Genomic DNA, 26,652 nt, shown 5'->3' with positions numbered 1-26,652 from the left:
TTATGGGCTTATATCTTCTACTTCAAGTTCTTAGGGTTTATGATCACTACACAATTTATATTTATCGAGGTTTGGCTTCCTAAGTTATCTCACATTAAATGAGGTTCTCACTTCTAAAATCAAGTGTTATCTTGGTCAATTAAGGTATAACACTTCTATTTAACTTTCTAGGATGGACATACTATGGTTGTCTCAATAACTTATATGCCAGGATAATGCCCGAGATATTAAGTTAGAGTTCTACTTGATCAAGGATGATATAATCATATGGTATATGGATAGTTCTCTCCCTCACATTCAAGTGTTGCCTCAACTACTTAAGTGTAACACCATAGCTTGGGCTCTCTTATAAAGGAATGGTTTATTCTAGGGTTTATGGTGTATTCACAATATCCCAATAGGGATCAAGTCTATAACTCCACTTGGGTATCTTGGTTGAATTAATCTCCTCCTTACCTTATCAATTCATAGCTATGGTATTATCCCATGTGGTATTAGGTTGTCTCACCACTCCAAGATAAAATGGCTAATCTCCTAATATTTATGTTCAAAGGTTGTCCTTTATTCTTAAATAGGTAAATCTTGGATTAGTATGAATGGTCTCACTCATTTGGGAAGGACTTTAATACTAACCTAAGGTTAGGCTCTATAGAGATTGATGTGATCATCAATGTCTATGTTATATATAAAGGGTTTATCTCTCTAGGAATTGTCTTGGATAATATCCTAAGGTTTCTCTTAGAGGTGATTATTTGAATACTTGGATGTATATCCAAGGTTTAGCTCAAGGTTTATTATTGCTTCTCTAATAATTATAGTAGAACTCTCACCTCTCCAGGTTTGGTGCTTAATAATGTGGAATAGAGAAGAATACATATTTCTAGAGTTGATCTCCATGTCATGTTTCCAGGAATGAAGTAAAATGAATACCATGAGGTTCATGGTAGGATCATGGATTAGTTTAAGACATGGAAAAGATAAATGAAGAGTGGTTTCTCCATTTTATTGTTACTTGATTTGCAATTGAATTGATGTTCATATGCTATGGCAAGGATTACCTTATTATGATCTGTTATAAGATCAAGCAATTGATCATTGATTATAGTGTTGTTGTGTTGATTTTAATTCCATTTGATCTAACCCCTTAGATCAAATCATCTCTACCCAAAACAAGGTTTTAGCAAAGTCACATTGAGGTTTATAGCGCTTGACTTGATGAGCTACTTCAATTCCACCAAGGTCAAGTGAAACTTCGATTCATCGTGATCTGTTTTACTTTAAAGCGCGAAAATTCCCCAGATTTTCTATGCATGAATGCAATGCACACATCTGTTTCCTCTATTTTTGTAACCCCAATACCTGGGATATTACAGGTACTTTGATTACATCAAATGCCACTGCGTAAATGGGTGGTTATAAAGGTGGGATTAAGTATCCGGAAAGTATGAGTTGAGGCATATGGATCAATAGTGGGATTTGTCCATCCCGATGACGGATAGATATACTCCGGGCCCTCTCGGTGGAATGTCGTCTAATGTCTTGCAAGCATATGAATAAGTTCATAAGAGACCACATACCACGGTACGAGTAAAGAGAACTTGTCAGGAGACGAGGTTGAACAAGGTATAGAGTGATACCGATGATCAAACCTCGAACAAGTAAAATATCGCGTGACAAAGGGAATTGGTATCGTATGTGAATGGTTCATTCGATCACTAAGTCATCGTTGAATATGTGGGAGCCATTATGGATCTCCAGATCCCGCTATTGGTTATTGGTCGGAGAGAGTTCTCAACCATGTCTACATAGTTCGCGGACCGTAGGGTGACACACTTAAGGTTTGATGTTGTAATAGTAGAACTTGAATATGGAATGGAGTTCGAAGTATTGTTCGAAGTCTCGGATGGGATCCCGGACATCACGAGGAGTTCCGGAATGGTCCGGAGAATAAGATTCATATATAGGAAGTCATTTTATAAGTTTGAAAATGATCCGGTGCATTTATGGAAGGTTCTAGAAAAGTCCGGAAGAAATCACTAAGGAAGGAAGAGTCCCGGAGGGACTCCACCTCCCCATGGCCGGCCAACCCTAGAGGGGGGAGTCCAAGGTGGACTCCACCAAGGGGGCCAACCCCCCTTCATGGAAGGGTGGGAATCCCACTTGGGTGGGAGTCCCACCTTGGGTAGGTTTCCCTACTACATGGAAGGTTTTGGGTTCGGGTCTTATTCGAAGACTTGTAGTCCAACACTTGGGGTTCCACCTATATAATGAGGGGCATAGGGGAGGGGGCCGGCCACCACAAGCCACCAAGCTGGCCGCACCCATAGAGGTCGGCCACCCCCTCTCCCAAACCCTAGCCGCCCCCTCTCTCCTCCACCTCTCCCGCACGCTTAGCGAAGCTCCACCGGAGTTCTCCATCGCCACCGCCACCACGCCGTCGTGCTGCCGGAGTCAAGGAGGAGCTACTACTTCCGCTGCCCGCTGGAACGGGGAGAAGGACGTCGTCTTCATCAACACCGAACGTGTGACCGAGTACGGAGGTGCTGCCCGATCGTGGCACCGTGATCAAGATCTTCTACGCGCTTTTGCAAGCGGCAAGTGATCGTCTACCGCAGCAACAAGAGCCTCATCTTGTAGGCTTTGGAAATCTTCAAGGGTGAGTCTCGATCATCTCCTCGTTGCTCCCGTCTTCTAGATTGCATCTTGGCTTGGATTGCGTTCTCGCGGTAGGAAATTTTTTGTTTTCTATGCAACGAATCCCTACACCGGCTGGGCCGGACTGCTGGCCGGCCTCCTCGGCCAAGCATCCGGTCAGCCGGCCTGTGCACCGGCTGAGCCCATTTTCCTGCGATTTTAAGTGATGTTTTTCCCCCAACGGTTATTTTCTCTCCCTTGCTATAAATAGCCTTCTTCCACCTTGAGCTGAGTTAGTTCTTCCCCTTTCTTCACCTCCATTGTTGCTATTCGAAGAACTACCTTCCCCTCTTGATTCCTCCCATAACTCTTGCCCATTCTTGAGGATTTGAGAGAGGAGATCTAGATCTACACTCCCCACCAATCAATTTCTCCTCTAAGTGAGGGGAACCCTTTGGATCTAGATCTTGGAGTCTTTTGTTGACTTTCCCCATTGTTCTTCCTCTCCAATCTCATCCTAGCATTTGTTGCTTGGGTGGGATTTGAGTGTGAAGGATTTGAACACCTCTAGTGTTCTTGCTTTGCATCAATGCATAGTGTTGAGCTCTCCACCACGATTAGTTCGAGTGAGAGACCGTGAGCTTGTTAATCTTGGAGGGAGACCTCCTAGTTGGCTTGGCGGTTGGTGCTCCGGTGATCTCTTCAAGGAAGATTGTGAAGAGGCCCGGGCTTCTCCTTCGTGGAGCTTGTGAAGTGGTTGCGGAGCTTTCCATCTCCGGAGCGGAGGAAAAGCTAACCATAAGGAAAGGGTCATTATCCTTCGTGGGTGTGGCTCGGAGAATAGGGTGAGCCTTCGTGGCGCGGGGAATCCTTCGTGGACCTCCACTCCTCCAAACTTGACGTACCTTCTTGCAAAGGAAGGGAACACGGGAATACATCCTCGTCTCCGCGTGCCTCGGTTATTTCTATACCCGAGCTCTCTTTCCTTGTGATAGCCATCGTGCTTGAAGTACATATATATTGCTATCACTTGTGCTACATATATCTTGTGCCTATCTTGCTTAGCTCTAGTTGTTATTGTTACACTTAGTTGAGCCTAGCATATTTAGGGTTTGTGCTTGTAAACTAAACGTTACTTTAATTCCGCATTCTTACAAGACAAATCCGCAAGAGTTTTTAAACGCCTATTCACCCCCCCCCCTCTAGGCGACATCTCGTCCTTTCAATTGGTATCAGAGCAAGGTCTCTCCTTGTTTAAGGCTTCACCGCCTTGAGAGTAAATATGTCGGCTAGTAATATAGTGCACAATGACACAATTATCTTTAGGGATTTCTATTTTCATGCCCTCAGGTCCTTAGTTGTACTCAGTTTTCCCCAGCTCCTTACTTTTTCCTCAGTTTTCCCCAAGCCCTTGTCTGAACCGCAGAAGGAGCTCGGACGGAAGGAATCCGTTAAGTTGACCGTTCCGTGCCGACGAGTGGGGTCGTGTCGTTTGTGGGGTCGCGTCGTGTGGGACCGCGTCGTGTGGGGCTGGTAGGAAGGGACCGCGTGGGACAGGACGAGGCCGTGTTTGTGTGGCCGTAGCGTGTGGGGCCGTAGCGTGTGGAGCCGTGTGGGTCCGGGACGGGGGCACGAGTGGTTTCTGTCTCTTTCGCCCGGATTAGCAGTTTTCAATGTACCTTTTTCCTCTCTATCGCTCGATCTCATTCATATTTGATAGCCCAAATTGGTAGCAAATCTAGAGCAGCTTCTCCTTCGTTTTTTAACGCCATTCATTTCTTTATGCCTTCGTTTTTACCCAATCAGGTAGGAAATCTAGGGCACAAATCCGGAGAGAAAATATAGGATAAGCTGCATACGGCAACCAACATAGCATAGATATATTCAGGACAGATCCAAAAGTAGTACCGATAGATCCAACATAAGCTACATTTTACATGAAATTAAGCTGCTCTACGGATAGAGCGAGTCACATACGAAGAGTGCAGTAGGCACGTTCAACGCCTCCGAGTAGCGCGTGTGACTTGCTTGGAGGTTGCGCAGGTGAATCCCAAGTGCTTTGTGTTTGGCCATGTACGCATGCACGTTCACGGTCCTTCCAACTCTAGCGCCACATCCGCCAATGGATTCAGCATGGTTCACCAGGGAGTTGAAGTCGGTGGCGCGGAGCTTCCTGTTGCAGAAGGGGCACTTGTAAATGCCTCGAGCAAAGGGGCCATCGTAATGGCCGGACTGCAGCCTCCTGAGGACGTGACGAGTCTTGGTGTGGAAGGACTCGTCGTCGCTGTCGACGTCGCTGCTCTGCACCTGTCACGTAGCACCAAAGATCGTGCAAAAAACACGGAGTCAATTGCAACGATGATGGAACAGAGAGTGAACAAAAATCATGCATGATAATATGGGCTCGAAAAAAGAGGTAGCCTCAGTTACATTGGACACACTTATATCCAGGATTTGAGTAAGCAAACCAAAGATCATGCACAACAAATTTGTACACACCAATTGTTTACTCGACCAAACCACTGAATCAATTTATGCCCAAATATTCATCATCATCGGCACAAATCTTAAACAAAAGCAAATCACAAACACTAATAACGCAAGATCTAACACAAAAGGATCGAACTAGGAACAGACGAACAGTAATAACGCAAGATCTAACAAAAAAGGATTGAACTAGGAACAGACGAACCGTAATAACGCTAGATCTAACACAAAATGATTGAAATGAGATAAGAACAAGGGAACAAAGGGTTACCTCCGGCTCGTTGTCGACGATGGTGGTGTCGTAGGGGTTCTCCGGCGCGTCGTACTCGCACCGGTTCGTACGGGTCCCAATCGACGGGGACTGGACGGTGGCGGCGGCCGATGCGCCGGCTGCTACGTTGGAAGCAGCGACAGGGGCCTGGACGGGGGCGGCGGCCGATGCGCCGGCTGCTACGTTGGAAGCAGCGACAGGGGCCTGGACGGTGGCGGCGGCCGATGCGCCGGCTGCTACGTTGGAAGCAGCGACAGGGGCCTGGACGGGGGCGGCGGCCGATGCGCCGGCTGCTACGTTGGAAGCAGCGACAGGGGCCTGGACGGGGGCGGCGGCTGATGTGCCGACAATGGGCATCTCATTCTTCTCCATCGCCGGCGGTTTTCTTCGGGGTTTTTCTTCGGTTGTGGAGAAGATGATGGGACAGAGAGGCGGTTGCGGTGAGCCAGTGAGAACGTGCGTCGAGGGAGAGAAAGAGGGGCTCTATAAAGACGAAGGTGGCGTGTACCGCAACACGCGTCCGCTATGCACGGCTGCGGCGTGCACCGCTACACGAGTCTAACCCTGGGACGTTTGGTGTACTCAGTTATAACCTCAGGCCTTATACGAAATTTTATCCGTACTCGGTTTTCCCCTCGAGGACTTAGACCGGCAAGTGCAATATACTCAGTTTTACCCTCAAGTAGCTGGTCAACGAGAGAGTCAACAAATGAGATTAACATAGCTAATTGAGTCATTTCATGCGCAAAAAATCCGAAAAAATAAAAACATAGTGGCAACTACTCATGGAGTCTTCCTACGCAACCTGCCACCTAGAAAACCTTAACAAACATATATAAATCAAGTTTTACCACAAATTGCCACTTCTCAGAATCACTAGTGTAGCTATGAAGATGCATGGTTTTCCACCCAAACCCCTTTGCAAAACATCTTTCCCAAAACATAGTTTGTCTAAATGATGCCATAATTGTCACACTCATGTATATTTGAATTGCAAATAATTTGATGTAGCCCAATATGAATTATATTGTACAAAACACACATTTTTCATTTTGTAATTCTTTTGTTTGAATCCCTTAGTCTATTTACTATTTATGTGCCCTTGGATTCTTAGTACTACTCAGTTTTGCCCTCAAGTACTGTCACAAATGCTCCGAGAAGCCCAAACTTATCCCGATTGGTTGAGCCGTTGTCACACGGATCGACTCCACGAACCGTTGATCCACCGATCTAACGAGCGGTATACCCCTATCCGTCTCTTCGTGGCAACCTCTCTCTCTCTCTCTCTCTCTCTCTCTCTCTCTCTTCGTGGCCACCCATCTCTCTCTCTCTCTGTTGGTGGAGAATGCAATAACGAGTTTGCCACTTAATATAGTTTGGGATATAGTATTGGTATAAACACGAGGCATACATATTTGCGGATTTCGGTGATTGCATTATTTGTCAGCCCTCTAACAATTATCAACTATCTTGAGCTGTCCTTTTCTTTTAGGGAATATAGTTTGGGATATAGTATTGGTATTTTGAAACGGCCTAAAAGTGGTATAATTTTGTTATAAACATGAGGCATACATTTTTACGGATTTCGGCGATTGCATTATTTGTCACCCCTCTAACAATTATCAACTATCTTTAGCTGTCCTTTTCTTTTAGGGAATATAGTTTGGGATATGGTATTGGTATTTTGGAAAGGCCTAAAAGTGGTATAATTTTGGTATAAACATGAGGCATACATATTTGCGGATTTCGGGGATTGCATTATTTGTCACCCCTCTAACAATTATCAACTATCTTGAGCTGTCCTTTTCTTTTAGGGAATATAGTTTGGGATATAGTATTGGTATTTTGAAACGGCCTAAAAGTGGTATAATTTTGTTATAAACATGAGGCATACATTTTTGCGAATTTCGGCGATTGCATTATTTGTCACCCCTCTAACAATTATCAACTATCTTTAGCTGTCCTTTTCTTTTAGGGAATATAGTTTGGGATATGGTATTGGTATTTTGGAAAGGCCTAAAAGTGGTATAATTTTGGTATAAACATGAGGCATACATATTTGCGGATTTCGGTGATTGCATTATTTGTCACCCCTCTAACAATTATCAACTATCTTTTGCTTTCCTTTTCTTTTAGGGAATATAGTTGGTAATTTCGGTGAATGCACACACTAACTTTGAAAACAACTACAAGTACATGTAACTGAATAATGGATTTGTAACAAGGTATCCCTTGTAACAACTTCTAGCGCCTGGTGAGCAATGATAAGAATCCGATCGTAATTATACAACAAAAAAAACAACCAGCCATCGGATTAGCTTGCTTCTTCAACTCGATCAGCTGCCTTAACCGCTTGTTCATTTTCTTCAGTTCTCCCTTCACTTCCACCAGTTCTGCATTGGGAGCATTAGGCATAATCGGAAGGTCCCTAATCGGAACGGCTCCTCTCTCCGCCGCATTCTCTACAGCAAGTCCCCCCTCCCAAATTGGGCCCCCCAATAGCGCCAATTGATTCCTGCAACTGAAGCCTCTGAACGTACACATCGATCCACTTGAAATGCCTGCATTTCTTCAAGATCTGAAAACAACAACGTGAACCCTAAATCCCAAATTCGAGGGAATAACAAGAAAGTCGAGAGAAAACAGAGAAATTGGAGCGAGATCTAACCTTATCCCCCTCTCTATATGGCAAGCTCTCGCATGCAACGAACTCACGTCCACGGTTGCCGTTCTCGTCCGTCTTACTGGATCGACCGCTTCGCAGGCTCCCGGCGTGGGCGGTCGGGGCATCTTGTCAAAGGCACGGGTCCATACTGCGGCCATGAAGAACGGGAGGTCGAAGAGAAACTAGACATCACCCGCGTGCCGGAGAAGGGCTGCGCGCCGGCGGAGAAGAAGAACAATGGGGCGCGGAGAAAGAAAGGGGAAGCAATGGCACGGGCACGGGCGCGGGGCTAGCTCGGGCTCCCATTTTGCAACGGTCACCTGGGTAAGCTGTGGGTCCGGCGCGCTAACGTGGACAAGTTGTGGGTCCCACAATGATCTGGATAAGTGGAGATGTGTCCACTGCGGGGCACCAACAGTGGCCCCACTTGCCAGCACCAACCAACGTCAACTAAACGGGAATCCTCCGTCCGAGCTCCTTCTGCGGGTTACAGACAAGGGCTTGGGGAAAACTGAGGAAAAACTAAGGAGCTGGGGAAAACTGAGTACAACTAAGGACCCGAGGGCACGAAAATAGAAATCCCTTATCTTTAATGGCACAAATTATCTTTTGTGGAGAAATTGCTTGCTTTATAACCTTCAGACCTTGTGTCCAAATATAGTGCAATTTCTAGATGTAGGTTTTTCTCCTCCGATGGATCCTCAAAATCTATCTTTAGAGGATGAGAAAAACTTAAATCTTGAAGCTCAAGTATCTAATGAGCTTTTATTCTCTTTGAGACCAGATTTTCGTAGGTTCTTGATATATATAAAGCGAAAGTCGTCTCATGAGATGTTGACCAAGCTTAAGGAAATGTTTGGTGGGTCCATTTCTCATTTGGTCGGTGGTGTCTCCGAGGAGCTCTCTTTCCCTTCACATCATGAAGAGCTCCAAGTTGCTTCCACCTCCGGCCGTGATGATATATCATCTTCTTCCACTTCACCAACGTGTTGCAAGACACAAGGTAATGATATGGTGAGTGGTGAGGAAAATTGCAATATTGATATTGTGCTCAATAGTGATGATTCTTCATCTCTATCCCATTGCAATGATTCCTCTTTGGACTTGAACACATATAGCACTAAAAATAATCTACATGCTTGTGTTGATAGTCCTCGCATATCATGTGTGAATTGCTTACATAGATCTCATGATGATATGCTTGCCTTGTCTTGTTTCCATAATAAAAATGCTTCTATTTCCTCTAGTTGTTTGTTGACTAACAATGTAGACGAAACCGAACACTCTATGGATCAAGACACGATTTCAAATGAGGATTCAAGAATATCTTCATCTTCATTCTCCGGTATGCACATGTGCCTTATGGCAAATGGATCAAAGGTATCTTCTACTTTGACTCCTAACACATCCTCTAACGATGAGAGTGATGATGATGATAATGATGAAGATTATAATACTTTGTTGCATGATATGAGAATGGTATATGCTTCTCTCCATGGTAATAAAGAAGCTCGTGCTAATATCGAACACTCTATGGAAACCTTAAATAAATAAAAGGAAACCGTAGTGGAGTTAGAGTCTCATATTGAAAATAGGAGACTAAGAATAGTCCTCCTCAAGCAAGAGCTAAAAGATGAGAAGCATACTAACTTTATGCTTACACAAAAAATTGAATCCTATGTGCTTGAAAAAGAAAATCTTCTATTGATGCTTGTGCTACTAACTCTACCTCGTGTGAAGCATCTATTCTAAAGGAGAATGTTGAGCTAAGGGCTAAACTTGATTGGCAAACTAGCATTGTAGGGAATTGGAAGAAAGCAATAAAACGCTCTCACACTCTCTTGAGGATCTCCTAACTTCCTACGATGAGCTAAAGTTAGCTCATGAGGCTAGTATCACTAAGGTAACATCTTGTGAGCCTCACGTGGATATTAGCACAATCTCTACTACAAATTCTTTATTGCCATATGCTAGTCCTAGTAATCCATCTAGTCAAACTAGTGACACACCTTGTGTTAGATTACTTGCTTTGCCTTGTTGCTCTAACAATGAAGCTTCTACTTCCTCTAGTACTTGTATTTGTACTAACCATGTAGAGGAAATCAAAGAGCTCGAGGCCCAAGTTCTTTATTTGAAGAAAGACTTGGAAAAGCGTCATGAAGGGAAATCCGCACTTGACAAGATGCTAAGTGTGCAACAATCCCCCAATGACAAGAGTGGACTTGGATTCAACTCCAATAACAAGAACAAGTCCAAGAGCAAGAGCAACAAGAAGAAGGGCCAAGACAAAGTCAAGGATCCGGCCAAGTTGGTTTGCTTCAAGTGCAAGGTTGAAGGGCATCATGTTAGATCATGCCCAGTGAAGAAGAAGAATCACTTGAGTGAGAAACAACAAGGGAAACGACCACAAGGTCAAGGTCAAGCTCATGCTCGACCTCAAGTTGAAGATATACCACTTCCCAAGAAGAATCAAGATATTGTTCCCCAAGAGAAGAAATCAATAAAGAAGAGAAAGGGGAACACTTGCTACTTATGCCGTGAGAAGGGGCACTTTGCTTCTTCATGTTTAAGTGGTACCTTATCCAACCCTATCATTGTTGATGATGATTATTCTCTTGGTAAGGATAAGGATGGCAATGTGTTTGCCAAGTTTGTTGGAACTCAAAGTGGTTTCAAGAAAAGAACCATTTGGGTTGCCAAGCCTATTGTGACTAACCTCTTAGGACCCAACTTGGTTGGGGACCAACAAGCTCAAACTTGATCAATAGGTGCATGTGGGGGAATTGGAGACTTGGCTACTTCATGAAGAATTAAGGGATCTTCATATATTATATTTTTACCAAGCCAAGTCATAAGGATTATCATCTATATCTTACATCCAATGTTCCTCTTTGCGGTGACTTATACTTTAACTCATATTAATTGTAAGTTACTTCCCCCTTTGCATGTTTGGTTTTGTATCAAATATGTGTTTGTATGTGTTGAGCCTTACTTGCCTATCTTGTGTATTCAAGTATGTTTGTTTGACTCATCATATACTTGTGTATTGTTTTGAGCCTAATGCATCTTGATGATATCTTATTTGGCTCTCTTTGAGTGATTAATGGAACATCCCATTTTGGGGGAGTGATATGCATTGTGCATCTCTCTTTCTCAAAAATGTGTGTACATGGATATTAGCACTTAGTATTGTCACTATGTGGTGTGTCATACTCATGAGAAATTCAAATTCTAATGTCCATTAATCATCTCCAATCGAATCTTAATTGCCTCTTAACTAGAATAAATGTTTTATCACATTATGGGGGAGTAATATGTTTTGTACATATCACAAGCCTAGAAAATGTGAACATTTGAGGTTTTGTCACTTAGAGTTGATACTCTTAATTATATTGTTCCTAGGTGGCATGTTTGCTCAAACAAGCTCCACTTTTTATTGAAAAGGTTTCATTGCTCATCTTATAGGTTCTTGTTTGAGTAAGAAATTCTTGGTACGGTTTTCCTCAAATACATATCTCTATATCTTATTTGGGACACCGTTTGCTTCAAGTTATTCTAATCATTGTCGTGCGTGATTGTTTGACTAGTTGAAGCTATCAAGAATCTTCGATGGTGCATAGTGCTTAATCCTATATATTTATCATATGCCTTTTATTGTGAAGTTGATCCTTACTATCATTTGTCAATACACCACAGGAAATTATTTCCAATATACTCATTGTCTTTGACAATTGATAACCATGTGTGTGGTTGAATTTATGGATCATCTTCACCTTGGGTTGCTTCTTACTTCCTTATTTTATTTCCAAGAAATCTTTGTTGCTCCCATGTGTCTTCCTTGTCCCTTTGAAAAATCTTTTGATAAATTCTCTTGATTCATATCAACTGTTTGTTTTGGAAGACAAACCTTTTCCTTACGGTACATTGTGCCATTGTGAAAAGTGTAGAGGGTTTGGTTTATTTGTTCGAACCTTTCTCTTTTGGGAGTTTGCTATCTCATTCCTTCTTACATGTTTTATTTGCTTGAATGAGATAAATCTTTGAGCATGTTTGCTTTATTTCATCCTTTATGCTCAATGGTTTCTTCTTAGTTCATTTGTTGAACTTTGTTGAACAAATATTTTGTGATTTGCGTCTTTGATATAATCTGGACAACAAATTTGTTTGGTCACACCTTTATGCCTTCTTCAGTTCATTTGGTGTTTTGTCCAAAGTATATCTTTCTTGGATCTTTAAAAGTCTTTGTGCGTGCTTATATGTAATTTGTTTATATTTATAGCATGCTTTCTTTCTTTGATCCATTATATAGGGTATACTCCATCAATTCCTAAACGGCTAAGATGTGCATGAAATTCAAATTTCATCTATAAATATGCACATATTTATATGGAGTGTGTCCTATGTATTGTGGTTAGTCTAACCATTTTTGACCCAATAAGTTTGTGGACCAAGATGTACTTGAATGTTGTTTTAGGTACATTGTAGATGCAATGGAGGCTTGTCTCATCTATAAGGAAGGTGTTGTCACCATATGATAATTGGAGTCAAGCTAGGATGATCAATGCACTCTTATCTACTACATCATGCCATTGCTATCTCGGTAACAAGTATCTTATTCATGCATACTCATGTAGCATCCAATCTCTTGAAGGTTGAATCTTGGCATGAAATTATTTATTTTGAAAATATTGCGGTTCTTGAAAAATCATTTTTAAAGAAAACTTCTTATTGAACATTTGAGTAATTTGAGAAGATGCATATGATAGGAATATATGTATAAATCATATTCATGATTCACCTATCCTAAATATGCCCTCTAGAAATTTATTGCATATCAATTCCTCGAGAGCTCTTATGTGCAATATTGATGAAATTGTGAAATAAACCCATATTTGTGATACTTGTTGCCTTTCTCAAAACATTTCAACTAGCTTTACTTCCCTTATTGTTAGTTGTGATGTTTTTGAGATTTTCTTGGTTGAAGCTCATTCATATACCATAAGTGAAAATTGGAGCCATAGGATATATATGCTTTTTAAGCAAACATCCTTTGGTATATTTATGACTTCATTGTGGATATCTTGTCTTATTTATTTTATTAACCTCTTGTGTGTGCATGTTTCTTTATGGATCACATTGTCCACTTCAGAAACTTATATACATGAGAGCGTTAATCCATAACCTTGATATCCTTGTTCTTTGCCGACCATCTTTTATCCTTTTGTTTCTAGTGGTGTTGGTAAAGAAGATTTATGAGTGCTTGGTTTATTTGTTTTTCTTCATGCACTCATATCTCGTAATTGTTGGACTCAAGTTGTTCTTGATAAGCATATTCTCTTTGTTGGGGGGATGACCCCCGGTATGCCAAAGGCATGCCGAACTTGCCTGGTTTAGGCTGGTTGAGGTACCGGTTTAAAGGTTATTCCGGATAAGGAAGTTGAGTTCGTGCTAAGGAGAAACTATGCCGGTATCCTAGAAGGGTATACCGGAATAGGCTAAGAAGGTGCCGGAGTACCGGTACAGGCTACACTGTAGCACATCGGCAAGCTAGTCAAAGATTCTCTCAAGAGCTAGAGGACAAGGATGAGCGAAGCACTTCAGCTTTAATCGAAGCTGTAAGGCTAAAGCAGAAGATGACGTAAAAGGTACCGGAGGATGTCAGTCCTGATTAAAGACATACCGGCGTCACCGGCTGCCAAAGAGGCTTTGTAAAGTAGTTTGTCTAGTAAAAAATGCCATTAGGGTTTCTTCCCTTGTAAGCCACCCTCTCCCCAATATAAGGAGAGGGAGCACACCCTTGCACGGGGGATCGCACTCTCAGTAGACAGAAGGCAAGTTAGCAATAGAGATAGAGCTTGTACTGTTCTTCTTCAACCTCTGGCCAAGGCCAAGTTTATCAATAGAGATACCGGTATTCCACCCGATTTCCACCCTTGTGTTACCAAAACCCTCCCCCGAATCCTCTAGCGCACATTCGGCCCCAACTTAAGCCATCCCATGGCATCTGTCTGTTCACCACGATGACAGCTGGCGCCCACCGTAGGGCCAGCAGCTGCGCTTGCTGGAGTTCATATTCGGGCAGGCCTCCTCACCATCTCCGGCGAGCGAGTGGTCAGTGGCCTTGTCTACCGCCTCGGCTCGCTGGACTTCATCAACGACAACGCTGGCTGCTTCTCCAACGGCGGCAAGTTCCCCAAGAACGGCCGCATCATCGAGTTCGGCAGGCACCGCATCTACCTCGGCATCGTCCCTACGCGCCAGTACCTCTCGCCGGTGCTGGTGGCACCGGACCCGTCAAGATCTGCTCGTGGGATGCGCAACGGCTGCGCCGCCGGCAGCGTGGAGGTGCTGGTGGTTGGTGCGGCTGACGCCGGCAAGGAGGCAGCGGCGGAAGGCGCTGGACAGACGAAGTCCGCGCGCACGGCCAAGCCGCCGACCGAGCGTGACCAGGGGGTTGCAGGTGCATCTGCAGTGCCACCGGAGACTCCTCTCCAAACGGCCATGAGCGTGCTGGCGACGCCCATCGCGCAAAACATCGATCCGGCAGCGGCTCAGGCGGAGCTGGAGGCGCAGCGGCAGAAGCTGCTCTCCGGAGGTGCGGACATCATCAGGGCGCAGCGCGAGCTGAACCTAACCCTACGTGAGTATAACGCTGCCCATGGCTTTTCTTCTGTTAGCGCTCAGCCTGCTAGAGTACCGGAAAACCGGCTTAGAGCTTGCCAAAAAAGCACATCAGCATCCTTGAGCATCGTAGAGAAACCTAAGTACAACAGCCCGGATAAAACAATAAAAGCTGCTAAGGCTGCGGTAGAGATGTGTGATTCACTTACCGGCGATGCTCTAGCTAAACAACAAGATCAAGTTAGAGAATTGCTGGAAATGATACATGAACAGAATGCTGAGCTTGCTAGGGCAAACCAAGCAGCTGCGGCATCCAAGTCAGTGCGTTCAGCAAGAAATGCCGGAAGCAAGTCCCATGGGCAGGCATCGTCCCCCCATCCGGACAGAAGAAGAGAAAAAGAGGGAAATGCGCGGCAAATGACTGTGTATGATCCAGTGCTTGCCGGAAAACAACAGGCCGGGCAACATGATGCCGGCAGAAAAAGCCAAGGTGCAGGACGTGACTATGCCGGAAGAGGCTATGCCGAAAACGCTTATGCCGGTATAGGTGAAACCGGGCAAAATTATCGAGCTGCAAGGGCAGCATATGCTAAAGAAGAAATGCCACCGCCAAGGTACCGGCAGGCAAGAGCCGCGGTAACGGAATATTATGATGAAGTTGATTCAGGAATGGAAAGGGTCGGAGTATACCGGAACCCGTTGGGAGAGCGTGTTGGAGAAAGACTCCGATGCGAGGCACATGCTGGATAGAGTGCATCTCTCTGAAATAATCGAAGCTGAAGGTCCTCCGGGCCCAAAATGCTTTGGCCTGCGGATCATGAGGGAAGAACCACCGGTGATATAAAAACATATCATGGCACCACTAAGCCGGAAGATTGGCTTGCGGACTATGTGACCGCAGTGTACGTTGCTGGTGGCGGAGGAACCGCCACAGGCGGAGGAAACCAGCGCTGGGCCGTGAGAATCATACCGTCCTTTCTGGTGGGACCGGCACGCATTTGGCTTAACAACTTGCCAAAGGGAAGCATAAATGGTTGGCTGGACTTTGAGGAAGCTTTCATGAGCAACTCCAGCAGCACATATCGGAGGCCAAACCGACCGCAGCAGCTTGCTCTGTGCCAGCAACGCTCTAATGAAACAGACCGGGATTACCTGACCCGGTGGAACTCCACGAGGAACTCTTGTGAAGGAGTAATCGAGGCACAGGCCATTGCTTGGTTTTGCAATGGATGCAGAAGAGGTTCACCGCTATGGCAAAAGCTGCAGAGAAACATGCCAATGACTCTGGCAGAGATGATACATGTGGCGGATAGCTATGCGTTGGGGGATCCAATGCAACCGGCAGTTCAGGCTGAGGCGGCACAAATGAGTCAACCACGTCAGGATCAGTACCGGGATAACCGGCACAATAAGAGAAGGGAAGATTTTCCGGATCGAAGGTATGGTCCGCACCAAGTGGCCGCGGTGCAGGATCATTCCGGCGCCAGCGGTAGCCAAAGGCAAAAAACCGGATCGCAGCCGTGGGCGGGTCCAAAGAAACAATGGGTTGAAAAGAAACCGTGGCAAAATGAAGATAGATACACCATGGAATCCGCGATGGATCAACCGTGCCGGTGGCACACACCGAATCCGGCGAGACCGGCAAACCATTTAACAAAAGATTGCTCCTGGACCAAAAGGTTAATGGAGAAAGGCATGATGAAAGATGCCGAAAATCAGGGTTCCGGAAGGCTACCCCCACCACCACCGCTTACCGGCGCAAATGCGCAACCGGTGCTGCCTCAGCCAAACCGGCAGCAGCAGCAAGAAGTTCACCAGGTGGAAGATGGCAATGATCAAGCACCACCACCGGCACCTTTGGGCCGGAACGTTTACTTAGACCCACACTTGCGCTGTGTCGTGTTTGTCACAGAACCCACAGATAAGCAAAGTATGCATCGCCGTTCCATGGAAGTGAGCGCGGTGATGCCGGCAGTTCCAAAATACATGCTTTGGTCAGATCAGGAAATTACCTGGTCATTCAAGGATCACCCAAAGATAATGCCAAACCCGGGTGGTTATGCTCTGGTTGTGGATCCAATCATGCACGGGCCAACGACAAGAGTCAATTCAGCAAAGTGCTGATAGACAATGGGAGCAGCATAAACATCATGTATCGGCACACCATGCGAACGCTGGGCATAATAGAAAACATGCTGCAGTCGACTCACACAACATTCCACGGAATTGTTCCGGGCTTGTCCTGCTCGCCTATGGGAAAAATCCGGGTGGATGTGTCCTTTGGAGGATGTGACAATTGCCGGGTCGAAAATCTTCTGTTCGAGGTTGTGGATTTGGACAGTCCTTACCATGCACTGCTGGGGAGACCGGCATTGGCGGCATTCATGGCCTCCACTCATACGGCATACCTCAAGATGAAAATGTCGGCACCTCGTGGACCCTTAACTGTGGTGGGAAACTATAAAATCTCGCTCGAAACCGCTTCCGCCGGATCGAACTTGGCGGAATCGCTGGTAATAGCGGAGGAAAAGAAAAGAATGCAAACTGTTGTGGCGCTCGCTCAGTCCTCGCAGCTGAGCCTAGCGGCGATGAGCGGGAACTTGGGCACACCGACATTCAAGCCGACAAAGGAAACAAAGGACATCGTGCTGGACCCGGCATACCCAGAGCGTACCGTTCGTATCGGTGTCGGCCTGAGTGAGGCATAGGAAAGCGCGCTCGTCAGGTTCCTCCGTGAGAATCGGAACATCTTTGCCTGGTCTACCGATGACTTGGTGGGGGTTCCAAGGGAGCTGGCTGAGCACTCTCTGAATGTCCGGAAAGATGCGAAGCCGGTAAGGCAACCTTTACGCCGGTTCGCTGAAGACAGGAGGAAAATCATAGGAGAAGAAGTAACAAAGTTGTTGGTTGCTGGTTTCATCGTGGAGGTACTGCATACCGAGTGGCTGGCCAATCCGGTGCTGGTCAAGAAGAAAAAAGAGGAAAACCCCAAGGCTCCAAAAGTGTGGCGCATGTGCATTGACTACACCAACCTGAACAAGGCTTGCCCAAAGGACCCGTTCCCATTACCCCGAATTGATCAGGTGATCGGTTCTACCGCTGGTTGTGAGTTGTTGTCTTTTCTGGATGCTTATTCCGGTTTCCATCAAATCCCCCTAAAAAGGAAGATCAAATAAAGACTACGTTCATTACCCCGCACGGGGCTTATTGCTATGTTACTATGCCTTTTTGGTTGCGCAACGCTGGTGAAACGTACCAGCGTTGTATGCAAAAATGCCTGTTTGATCAAATCGGTAAAAATGTGCAAGTCTATGTGGATGATGTCGTGATAAAAACTAAGGTAAAAGATACCTTGATCGATGATCTGAGGCAAACATTTGACAACTTGAGAAGATTCCGGATGAAACTTAATCCGGCAAAATGCACCTTCGGTGTTCCAGCCGGCAAACTGCTTGGTTTTCTGGTATCAAGCCGCGGCATAGAAGTTAACCCGGTAAAACTCAAAGCCATAGAGAGAATGACTATACCGCAGGATCTTAAGGATATGCAAAAATTTACCGGAAGCTTGGCGTCGCTGAGCCGGTTCATCAGCCGGTTGGGAGAAAAAGCCCTGCCGCTCTATGCCTTAATGAGAAAATCAGATACTTTCGTCTGGACCCCACAGGCAGACGCATCATTCAAGGAGCTTAAGCAAATGTTGGCCACATCTCCGGTGTTGGCATCGCCCTTGGAAAGAGAACCCATGTTGCTTTACATAGCCGCAACAAACCGGGTCGTCAGTGTTGTGGTAGTGGTAGAAAGAGAGGAAGAAGGAAAAACCGTGCAGAGGCCGGTATACTACCTGAGCGAGGTGCTCTCACTCTCAAAAAGAACTACCCTCACTTCCAGAAAATGACCTACGACGTGTTCATGGCCGCCACAAAGCTCAAACACTACTTCGAGGAGCACCCGATGAAAGTGGTGAGTGAGGCACCTATCTCAGACATCATGTGCAACAAGGATGCTAGTGGCAGGATTGCAACATGGGCAATTCAGTTGTCACCCTACGTACCGGTATACGAGAGGAGAGATGCCATAAAGTCACAAGCCTTGGCGGATTTCCTGGTTGATTGGGCAGAGATGCAGTACAAACCGCCGGAACAAAAAATAGAGTACTGGAAGATGCACTTTGATGGATCCAAACTCAAAGAGGGTCTGGGTGCCGGTGTGGTTCTCACTTCACCTAAGGGAGATCATCTCCGGTATGTTCTGCAAGTGCATTTCAGGGCATCGAACAATGTCGCTGAATATGAAGCTCTGATCCATGGACACAAGGTCGCAAAAGAAATCGGTGCACACCAGATCATTTGCTACGGTGACTCGGATCTTGTCGTACAACAGTGTTCCGGAGATTGGGACGCAAAAGATGCCAACATGGCCTCATACCGGTTTCATGTGCAAAAGATTGCCGGATTTTTTGAGGGATGTGAATTTCATCATGTGCCACGGGCGGAAAATGAAGCCGCGGATACGCTCTCTAAGTTAGGCTCCTCCAGGCAAGAAATCCCTCCCGGAGTAGCTTTGGCTCACCTAAGGGCACCGCAATCAAACCAAGTCCGGAATCCGAATCAATTTTTGTACCGGAATCACATGTTGTGCCGATGGATATTGACGAAGGAAACCCGGGGACTGTTCCGGCAAACCCGGGGACTTCGGGGTCAAAACCGGAAGAAGCAATGCTGGTGGATAGCATGGAGATAGATGTATCGGTGTTTACGGTTCGAAAAGCACCATCTTGGGTTGAACCTATTAAGGAATTCCTGATCAACGGCACCTTGCCGGTTGACGAAAGTGAATCAAGGAGGATCCAGAGAAGGTCCAAGGCCTATACCATCATCAACGGTGAGGTGTACAAAAGAAGTGTTAGCGGTGTCCTCCAAAGGTGTGTGGAACTGGAAGAAGGAAAAGAGATGCTCGTGGAAATTCACCAAGGAGAGTGTGGGCACCATGCCTCATCCAGGGCGCTGGTGGCAAAAGTGTTCTGGCATGGGTTTTACTGGCCCACGGCACTGGAAGATGCAGAAGATTTGGTACAGAAATGCAACGGGTGTCAGAGGTACACCTAGCAAAACCACACCCCAGCATCCGGTCTCAAAAACATACCGATAACTTGGCCATTCGCTGTTTGGTGCCTAGACATGGTTGGCCCATTCAAAACTGCAAGGGGAAGCATGACCCACATCCTAGTGATGGTGGATAAATTCACCAAGTGGCTTGAAGTGAAACCTATCGCAAAGTGTGATGGGCACACGGCGGTGGAATTCTTGAAAGATGTTATCTTGCGGTATGGGTACCCGCATAGCATCATCACTCACAATGGGACAAACTTTGCCCAGGGAGAATTTAAGCGGTTCTGTGAAGACAACAATATCTGGTTGGATTTGTGTTCAGTGGCACACCCACAAGGCAATGGCCAAGTGGAAAGAACAAATGCGCTGGTGCTTTCCGGTATAAAACCAAGGCTCATTGAACCACTCGAAAAGACACCGGGATGATGGCTCGATGAGTTACCATCAGTGCTGTGGAGCATAAGAACAACACCGAACCGGTCTACCGGATACACTCCATTCTTCATGGTTTATTGGGCGGAAGCCGTGATACCAACCAACATTATTCATGATTCAGCAAGGGTTCAGCTCTATACCGAAGAAGAGGTGAAAGAAGCCCGAGAAAACGATGTGGACCTGCTCGAGGAAGCAAGAGAGCTGGCTTTGGCAAGAACAGCCATATACCAGCAAAACCTCAGACGCTATCATAGCCGGAAGGTTAATCCGAGAGTGTTCCGGGAAGGAGACCTGGTGCTACGCCTAGTGCAGCGCACTGAGGGGCGCCACAAACTCTCACCTCCGTGGGAAGGGCCATTCATTGTGAGCAAGGCTCTGCACAATGATGCCTACTACTTGATCGATGCACAGGATTCGAAGAAGGGAAAGGCGGACAGGTCCGGAGATGAAACCAAGCGTCCATGGAACATAGCCCTGCTGCGTCCTTTCTATTCCTGAAGATATGATGTAAGGCGTTCCTTTTTTGTACCTTAGTTGCTAGGAATAAAAGATACCGGCACCTCGAGTGAGACTCAGGGACTGCCTCTACCGGAATTGCATGCAATATGTTTATTTTTTCAGTATACCGGTTTGGTTGTTGGACAATTTCTTTTCCGGTTTAGTAACGTGCTAAACCTACCGGAGTCTTCGACTTTGCTGCTGTCCGAAACCCGGCTTCATGGCAAGCAAGATAAACTGGAAGGACCCAAACACGTGAAAAATCTGAAGGGAAATCGAAAACAAGTAATCCGAGGAAAGTTTAACTAACCCCGGTTGTACCGGTTTTTTGTGAAAAATTTCGAATTCTTTCTAAGTTCAAGAAAGTGCTTGCTTGGCAAAAGAACTTTGTGACTCATACGCCAAAACACCCAGAGAGGTAGGCAGAGCCAAAGCAAAAGAACCAAGTGTGCATCAGATTGGATGCGGAAATAATTCCGGAATCTTCACTGTGCAAGATCAAGGCAAACAATAAAGGCAAATTGCTAAGGTAGCATACCAACATAACTTAATAAGTTACCGGTATATCGTATAAGATACTGGCATAATAAAGTGTAGCACAACCAAAAGGACTTCAAAGTATTGTCTTACATCAAACACCCCGGCATACCGGGGGTATGGCAAACAGATAAAGCGATAATTCAGGCAACAGGAGGCTGGGGGCCAGCTTCAGGAGCTTCCGGAGCTTGTTCCTCAGCATCCTCATCCTCGTCGTCACTAGCACCTTCTTCGCCCTCGTCGTCGGTGACTTCGTCCCTGATGTCGGTAGGAGGAGGGATGAAGGTGCTGGTACTGGCAAATTGAGCGACCCGGTACGCGCGGTCCCGGCGCTTGGCGGTTAAGGCAGGATTTGTGTCGGTAGGAGCCTTGCCGCGCAGGCTGTGGAGGGCGTCGAGGTCCAGTTCCTCGTACCAGGAGCAGGCAACGCGAAGCGCAGCGTCAGCTCCGGCACGGGCCGACGAGCATTTCCACTCACGGAACCTTCTGCCGGCGTCTTTCAAACGATCGGAGAGGAGCGTCAGATTCGCCGGTACCGCTTCCCCGAGCCACAGGACCCTGAAGATTTGCATGGCCACATCCGGCAGATCGACCAGATGCCGGTCCACAGCCCTCATGCGGGAAATCCGAGCGGCCAGCGCAACAAGATGGTCGTAGGCGTCCCAGGGCGCATCCGGGTAGCTAAGAGCTTGCTCAGCCCTGCGTTCTGTTACCTTCTTGTGCGCATGCAGCTGCGAGTCCGGGAAAAGCTCTGCAAGGAAAGAAAAAGAAGAAAAAAGGAACCGACATAAGGATATACTACCGGAGGGTATAAGCTTATAAGCACAAAGAAAAGAAAAGAGCCTTACTGAGGGCCAGCGCATCGGCCTGAATGACCAGCCGATCATACTCAGCCTGGTCCGACGTGAGCACGGCGTTCCGGTCCCGCGCCTCCTTCAGCAGCCGGGACTCCTCCTCCAACTCCATCTGCAGCTGTGCGCTGGCGTCGGAGAAGTCCTTCAGCGACTCATCCAGCTTGGCTTCAGCGGCAGCCTAGGCATCCTTGAGCTCCCGCGAGTGTCGGAATTCAGCTTGCACGAGCTTGTCCTTCAGCTCAGTGGAGATATTCTCCTGTGCGTCCAGGGCCTTACGGTGCTCAAGGACGAGCTGCTCCTTTTCAGCTGTAATCCGGAAGAACAAACGATTAACAAAAAGAAACCGGCAGGTTCAAAAAAGGGAAGATAAGCGAGCAGGAAAATTATACCTTTGAGCGCAGAGAGCTGGGTGGACAGGTCCTCGAATGAGGCTTCCGGAAGGGCGGCTGTACAAAGAACTTATGAATATAAATTATCAAAAGCAACCGGTACAAAAAGGCCGGAAGTGGGAGACTAACCGTGGCATTTGCTGTGGGCCTCGGAGAGGTACCCGTGCTCCCACAGAAGCTCTTCAAAGAGCTGCTTCCGGCTGTCTAGGGTGCCCTGTCCAAGTGAAAGGTTCCGGTAAGGCTATGCCGGTTTTTTGTTTCAAACAAGTTTCGCGCTAAGAACTGTGTGCTCAACCCGAAACTCGGGGACTGGCTATGTTGGCTTTTTCTTTCAAACAAGTTTCGCGCTAAGAACTGTGTGCTCAACCCAAAACTCGGGGACTGGCTATGCCGGTTTTTTGTTTCAACAAAGTTTCGCGCTAAGAACTGCGTACTTAACCCGAAACTCGGGGACTACGAGGATATATCTATAAGTTGAGAGATTGAAAACCGGCATTGTTGAAAAAAGAAAAGGTTTTGGATGTGGAGCTTACCACCACATTGGCGCTGGCGTCGTGCCACGCGGTGTCAAACTCCTTGACGACACGCTTGAGCCGGCTCAGGTGCTGCGCCGTGCTCCGTGGGCCGGAAGGGTCAACAACCGGAAGCTTGTCCTTGCCCAGGCCGCGGGTGGCCGGAGACAAGTCCTCCAGATTCCACTTCTCGGCGTACTCCAGCAGCGGGCCCAAGTTGACCTCGCCGCGGTTGAGCTCAGTGATCCGGCCTAGCTGAGCTGAGGCCTTCTCGCTGGCCGCAACGGCGGCGCGGCCGGCATGCAACACCATTGTCTGCGAACCGGAAGGAGGCACGGTCGCCGCTGTGACCACTGCAGCAAGCTGCTGAGCGGTAAGATTGGCGCTTTCCGGACGAGCGGGCTTGGCGGCGGCAGGTTCACCAGATGGAGGTGCCGGAGGAGATGGCGGTGCATCCTTGGATGGCGCAGGAGCTTCCGGTGTTTCCTTAGCCAGTGGTGGGCTTGCCGGCGCAGAAGTTTCTGGCACGGACTTAGCGGGAGAGGCGGTGGCCTTCTTCTTTTTCTTCTTTGAAGTAGGGGGAACCGGAGGTTCCGCCCGCTCCGCTTCTTCGTTACCGGCGCCGTTGTTGCTAGCGCCAGTGTCTTCAAAATCTGGAGGGGAAGAGAAATCCTCCTCCGCGCGGTGATGAGAGAGTTCAGGGGCCGCGCGCCCCGCACTTGTGTTGCCCCAGAGGGGAGGCTGGAGATTTGCCGGCACCAGATGGTACCGGGCTTGACTGAGGAGGTGACGTCCTGGCAGCGTCCTCAGGAGCTTCCGGCCTCATGCCAGGTGCGCTCCTGGTGAGGCTCAGAGCAGGCCTGAGAAAGAAAAAGAAAAAGAGACTTAGAAGAAGCAATGGGACAAGGAAAATCACAAGCAAAAGACAAAAAGAAAGAAGAACCGGAAGCTTACTGATGTCCCACAAGTATAGGGGATCGTGTGTAGCCTTTTCGATAAGTAAGAGTGTCGAACCCAACGAGGAGCTAAAGGTAGGATAAGTATTCTCTCAAGTTCTATCAACCACTGATACAACTCTACGCGCACTAAACGTTTACATTATCTAGGAAATAAAACTACGGTAGCAATACGGGTATGAGAGATAGCTTTGCAAGATAATAAATACATGAAATTAAATGTTAGTGCTGCAGCAATAAAGTACACTACGTAACCATATACTAACAGTACCATGAGTGTGGAAAAGTGGTGGTAATTGTGGTGGCTTTGTCCAAGATTAATTAGTGAAGACATTTAGTTCATTGTCTTTGATGTAGTTTTCAACGTGGGAGAGGCTAAATATACATGCACTCCGGATTTACAAGTACTATATGATTGGATTGTTAGCAAACATCCGTAAATACTAACAATGCATTAAGGTTTCCCCAACCATAGCCTTAAGTTTATGGTCCTCTTACTCCCATACATGCAACTAACCGGTTTGAGCCCTCGGGTTTCGTCACTCCGGCAAGACTACCCCTTCCTTTGCACATACTACTAACCCTATGGTGTTGATCCATGCGCGCACAAGTATAATGGACACCAAAGGACAGTACCATATCAACATACAACTCTAATGAACCATAGACATTCAACAAAGCAATCAAAAGACAAATATACTAATTACACATGACATAGATCATAGGATAAATATTATAGCATCAAACACCATGTTTACATAGGACGGTACAGAGGTTTATGAGAGGATGAACCACTGAATACAAGGAGGAGATGGTGATGGAGATGGCGGTGAAGACGTCGGAGAGGGGCAACGCGGGGCAGCGCCGGCGCCGGCGGCGCGGGGAACTCCTTTCCCCGCCGCCGGCAAGCTTGGGGAGCGCCGCCCCTTAGCCTCCCTCCTTCATGGCTTCTTGGGAGCCCTTCCCCATGGAGATGGGATCCATGGGGGAGGCAAAAACGTGGCTTTGGTGGCTGGAAATTCGTGGGTGGAGGAGTCCTCCACGAGTTAGGTTTCCTCCCTTTATATAGCTTCTCGGATTTCCGTCACCCCTTTTAGGGTTCCACCAAAACGGGTCTAAAGTCCGCGTCCGAACTCTGATTGGGCCGAATTTTAACTCCAGAACGTTCAGCAGAAAATTATCTACAACTTCCTCTTCAGGCCCAACTCCGTTGGAGGTCATCTTCGAGGGTCAAACAGACAATCTCCGAAAACAGTTCTGGGACAGATTTCAGCAAAGTTCCAATTCGACTCCAACAAGGTTTCCTCTTGTATTCTTGATAATTCCTACACACCAAAGTGTAAAACAAGAAAATTGTGCACTTTTGCAACTATTAATAGGTTAGTCCAAATAAATCATAAACTTAATACAAAAATAAGTGTCAAATGCATAATATTAACATGAAACAATCAAAAATTATAGATACGTTTTGGACGTATCAACATCCCCAAGCTTAATTCCTGCTCGTCCTCGAGTAGGTAAATGATAACAAAATAATTTTTGATTGTAAATGTTGTGATCAGGTCTTTAACAATTGCATGATGTATGGATAATAAAACTTAGCAATCATGTTACCTAATGAAAAGTATCAACCAACTAAGAGTTCATAATATGAAATTTATAAACATCAACAATTGTAATGATCATAGTAAAGCATGGTAGAGCGGTATCTCGCTTGCCCTTAATTGTGGAGCAAAACATAAATGCCAAGGCACCTCTGAAGTTCAAGTGAAGACTAGAAGTAAGAATATCAAAGATAAAAGCATCAAAGCTATGCCACAGTTAACCGCGTTCTGGGACAAGCATATTACACTAAGAATGACAGTTATGCTCTCAAAAAGGTGCTCAAAGAAAGGATAGTGACTTAACATAAAAGTAAAAGATAGGCCCTTCGCAGAGGGAAGCAGGGATTAACATGTGCTAGAGCTTTTTATTTTTAAAACAGAAGTAAAATTGTTTTGGGAAGTGTTTGTTGTTGTTAACGAATGGTAGTGGGCACTCTAACCCCCTTGTCAACCAGACTTTCAAGAGCGGCTCCCATGAAGGACGTTATCTCTACCAGCAAGGTAGATCATCCCTCTTCTCTTTTGTTTACAAATGTACTTTAGTTTTATTTATAGGTGACACTCCTCCCAACCTTCGCTTTCACAAGCCATGGCTAACCGAATCCTCGGGTGCCTTCCAACATTCACATACCATGGAGGAGTGTCTATTTGCAAATTAAGTTGCTTACTGATAAATCAGGGCAAAACATGTGAAGAGAATTATTAATGAAAGTTGTAATTAATTGGGGCTGGGCACCCCGTTGCCAGCTCTTTTTGCAAAATTATTGGATAAGCGGATGTATATGCCACTAGTCCATTGGTGAAAGTCTGTCAGGAGTAAATGACAAGGTTGAAAGATAAAACACCACATACTTCCTCATGAGCTGTAAAACATTGACACAAATTGAGAAGTACTTTGAAGGTTTTAAAGGTAGCACATGAAAATTTACTTGGAATGGTTTGAAATGCCATGCATAGGTATTTATAATGGACACTTTGGAACAACTTGGTTTATAGGGATTTGGATGCACGAGCAGCATTTCCGCTCAGTACAAGTGAAGGCTAGCAATAGACTGGGAAGCGACAATCAAGAGAGCAATAA

This window comes from Lolium rigidum, chromosome 4 (assembly GCF_022539505.1).
Source record: "Lolium rigidum isolate FL_2022 chromosome 4, APGP_CSIRO_Lrig_0.1, whole genome shotgun sequence".
In the NCBI taxonomy this organism is placed as follows: Eukaryota; Viridiplantae; Streptophyta; class Magnoliopsida; order Poales; family Poaceae; genus Lolium; species Lolium rigidum.
This window is presented reverse-complemented; position numbering follows the sequence as displayed.